This window comes from Echinops telfairi, unplaced genomic scaffold (assembly GCF_000313985.2).
Source record: "Echinops telfairi isolate 266 unplaced genomic scaffold, ASM31398v2 ScPeMD7_655;HRSCAF=1070, whole genome shotgun sequence".
Lineage (NCBI taxonomy): Eukaryota > Metazoa > Chordata > Mammalia > Afrosoricida > Tenrecidae > Echinops > Echinops telfairi.
In genome coordinates, this window is record NW_022104553.1 from 20,241,273 (window position 1) to 20,246,051 (window position 4,779).

Sequence of the window (4,779 nt, forward strand, 5' to 3'; positions counted from 1 at the left end):
GGTGAGACAGATCATACAACAGCCACAAGGAAGGGCTTGGACACGCCACTCGATCCCAAGAGCAGGGGGCGACAGTTTGATCTGCTGCACGTACTGTTGTCATGAGTCGGAATCGACTTGATGTCAGCATGTCTATCTCCCGAGTGCGACCCTTCTCTGGGGAGCTCCTCCCCTGAGTTGACCACTCCCCTTTCGGAATTATTCTCAGCTTGCATACAAGGTTGCATACAAGTGTGTGTATGTGTGTGTGTGTGTGTGTGTTGATCTAATGCCGATATACTGACTCAATGTGTATGTGTGTTGTTGGTCCGTGTCTATATGCTCTGTTCATATATTGACAGTGTGTGTTGATCCATGTCTATATGCTCTGCTCATCTATAGACTGTGTGTGTTGGTCCATGTAAGGTGACCAGATTTTACCATTGGTAAAGCGGGACACCATTGATAAAACTCATTTCCTGGCGAAATAGCCACACGGCAGCCGAAAACCATATACCTTAGCTTGTCGTGCATTCTTTCCAAAAATCGGGACTTTTTAAAAACGCCGCAGGATGCAGGAAGAATTCTTAAAAATCAGGACTTTCCCGCCAAAAGCGGGACATCTGGTCACTTTATCCATGTCTATATGCTCTGTTCATATATTGAACATGATTGTGTGTTTTTGGTTCCATCTCCATATGTTCTGTCATATATATTGTGTATGTCTTGGTCCATGTCTATATGCTCTGTGGCTATATAGACTGTGTATGTGTCTTGGTCCATGTCTATATGTTCTGTTCATATGTAGACTGTGTGTGTTGGTCCAGGTCTATACGCTCTGTTCATATATAGACTGTGTGTTGGTCCATGTCTATATGCTCTGTTGCTATATAGACTGTGTATGTGTCTTGGTCCATGTCTATATGCTCTGTTCATATATATTGACCTTGCGTGCATGTGTGTATGTGTGTGTGTTATCTAGGCTCCTTTATGGAACTACCACCTCTGTGTGTTGAGATGCATGCAGCTGGGGTTGTTGGCAGCCGTCGAGTCCACCCCGATTCATGGAGACCCTGAGTACAACAGAAGGAAACATGAACCCACCGTGGACCCGCCTCACAGCTGCTAGGTTTGAGTTCACTGTTGCAGTCACGGTGCCAACCCTTCTCCTTGAGCCTCTTCCTCTTTCTAGCTGACTTCCTACTTGGCCAAGCGTGATGTCTCTTCCCACGGACTGGTCTCTCGCCAGGCCACTGAGATGCATAGACTCATTTAAAAAGTCAGAAACCAACCCTGTGTACATGTCTGAAGCTACTAATCTTTGAGAGAGCTCACAGCTTCATCTTGCTCCCTTGCAGGTTGGTGGGCCGACCTTATGGTTAGTGGTCTGGTGCCAAGCCCACCGTGCAGACCCACAGAGATGTCTAAGACAGTCTTAGTTGAGTAACAAACACTGAAGCTTGGGCCCTTAAAGGCTTGTCTTCGAATGTGCAGCCATCTAAGTGAGGTGCCAACTAAATCCATTAGATTCTCAGGTAGGAAATATCACAAGAGAACGAATTCACACAGAAGCCTGGTTTGTGATCCAAGTGGGTTTCTATAAAGGACGGAAGAAGTTTCAGGCTTTACCATCACTGAGCATGGGCAACCTCGTGGGACTGCACACTCCCACGTGGTAATCTGAGGCCAGGGAGACCATGGCACGGCCAAGCAGGCACAGGACAGGAGCTGAAGGGTGAAGAAGAAGGGGGGAAGGCTTGTGGTTAAGGTATTTGAGGCCTTTGGCTGGGAGGCATGGTCAAAGGTATCGGTTGACCCCATTGGCTGAATTAAGCCCACCTGGGCCTAGTTTGGGCTACCCAGTTAGTCCTTATGGCTGGCTAAGGACTCTCCTCATTTTCTTCCAACCTCCTGTAAGGGGCCTTCAGACATGGAGAGGGACAACCCCCCCATACACACACCCCCACCCCCGTCTCTTGCTACCTGTGATAGGTAGGTTTATTGTTCCAACATGGCCAATGAACACAAGTAGGATTAATTGAAGGGCATAGAGATAAAAGGCTCAGAGAGCCTTTCTTGTCTCGTACTCTTTGATCATCAGACCAGTGTGTGGCTGCCTTGCTTGTTCTGTGCCCCAATTTTCAAGCTACACTACCTGTGGGACACACAACCCAGGACTGTCTCACTGTAATTTGAAGTTCCTTCAAGACCTGCTTCGCCACACCATTGGAATTTACCTCTCTTGAGCTGGGGACTGTCGGATCCTGTCATCTGGCTGACAGTTGGTGACCGGCCTTGCTGTTTTCTGCCTGTGGCTGGATAGCCTGAATTTCTCTACAGAGGACTGCCCGGCGGCCCTCAAGACTTGAAGGATTGCCAGTGTCTCACAGCTATCTCATGGGAGTGAGTTGCACTGAGCCATTTGTACTGCTTTATAGATTAATTAACAGTTTATTTCTTATGTTATCTATTTGTTTATATAAATATATATGAAATGATTAGCATTCTGGCTTTGTTTCTCTAGAGAACCCTGTCTAACTTACTACCTAATAAATCCACATGCAAGAAGCACACCAGCCTGTGTGATCCAAGGATTGTAAAAAATAAAATCTAAATCCAAAGGAGGGAAGGGTATCAAGCTTAAATTGTGAGTACTTGGTTTGCCGACAGCTATGGATAACAGTGAAGTCCAGGATCCATTTGCAGGGTCCACCTGTGGACTGAGCCTCTGATGACTCCCCTTTGCGCATGCACTAGGGATGGGGATAGCCTTATTATCACACAGAGTGCATTGGGAGTGGATTATGGCAGACGCGGTTAGGGTAAAATCTAACACAGGGGTGCTCACTCTTTTTCAGCAGGTGAGCTACTTAGAAAATGATCAAGTCAAAATGATCTACCAACTACAAAAATGCAAAATTTATTTATGTATTCCTACATGCATTGAGAATTCTTTATATGTACAATGTATGTTTATGTACCTTGCATAATCGCATGAGTCCATATTGCGCAACACAATACAATGAGCTATGTACATTTTTTGTCATGACCTGGGTTTACTCCGATGACTTGCACTGAATGGAATGAGCCAGGGATGCATAGTTCAAATAGTAGCTGCCCATAGCCAGCCTCGAGCACACTTCCAAATGATCGTCAGTCGTGGTGGAACGGAACTTGGACTTAATGATCTTATGTGGGAAAAGGCTGACTGATATAAATAAGTACAGCTGAATAATGCAGTCAAGGAGGTAGCACATTTTCTCAGGTTTGGGTACTTTCCCTCTGCGAGTAAGTTCCAGAACTGTTCATGCGCTCTGGACTTCAGCTGAATGTCGGCTTGTATGTAGTGTCAAAATCTCCCATTCCTTATGAAAGTGATACGTTTTTATCTTCTCACTTGGTCCAGCTCCCCCACTCATTTGAATACCCTTTCTTATGTTTAAGAGAAAAAAACTAAGGTCTAAAAATTGCCGATAACTTACCTTGTCAGTTTTGCTGCACTTAGCGCAGTTGTTTGCGCATGCGTTTGGCACTTAAGATTGGATCTGATTGGCTGCGCTTAGATCAATTAAGTGACGGGATTGACGATAGGCTTACGTCTGTTTTTTTAATGCCATGCGATCTACCCACACTACATTTGCGATCCACTAATAGATTTCGATCAACGTATTGAGCATTTTTGAACTAACACCTTATCATTTAATCATCCTTTTGACCCATTTGTGGGAGCCAACCCACATCCAGATGGGTCCTAAGGGATGGTTGTGTACTGCAATTCAAGGGATGACACGAAGAGACAGGCAAAAGTTTGGGGGTTCCCACCTCCTCCATGGCATCAGGAACCAGATCCGATTTGGGGGGAGAGGGGGAGAGAGAGAGAGAGAGAGAGAATATCTCGGGGCATGCAAGCCTCCCACCCCCCACTACAGACACCTGTGGTAAACTGAGGTACTGGATGAGAGTGTAATGCAGCGAAATCTTCTACTCCTCTAATTATAGGTCTGGAAATCTGATTCCAGTGGGGAAAGATTCCCATGGTTATGAGATATAAATAAATCTTAATACACATTCTCATGACTGGACGCAGTCCTTCCAATCACCCCCATAAAAAGGAACTGTCATAAAGGCGCTACCATAGAAGATGAATTATTCCTCATTCTGCCTATCCCGTGTGCCTGGAAGTTATCTGTAGATAAGAGCAATCCCGCTCTATCGCCCAACCCACCGTAAAATGTCGCAAACTCTATTTGGACATCTCTTGCTGACACTGACCAGAGATTCCTACCTCTGGGGAGGGCTGAGGGGCATTCGAGGTCAACTAGCACTAAGTAAAGATGGTGACTCACCTAGTTGTTTGTTTATTATGTTACCTGCTTAGGATATTACCCATTGACTATGTAATGTGTTTGCTGAATGATGCGTATGCCTTTTGAATGATCTGTAAGCCCCATTATTTATACCCATTGGAAAACTGTCTTCTCTGTCATTATTATTTTCCACAATTGCAAAATCACTCCTGAGGACCCATTCAAGTTTTGGGGACCCCCATCACCTGGACAGACACCTACTTATGTAACAAGATGGACAGTATCTTAACCCCAGAGATCCCTAAGCTCACTGGGGGAGTAACCGAACACCAGTGCTGGGGGCAGGTAGAAAGGAGTGCCTGTCCCCTGATCTTGGGAGAACAGTAGCACAATCGCTCCTCTAGACAAAACGGCCTGCCAGAGAGCAATCAGCCATGTGCTCGTAAGAGGTACCATTAAGGTAACACTATGAAGGGAGGATATTGTGGGGATG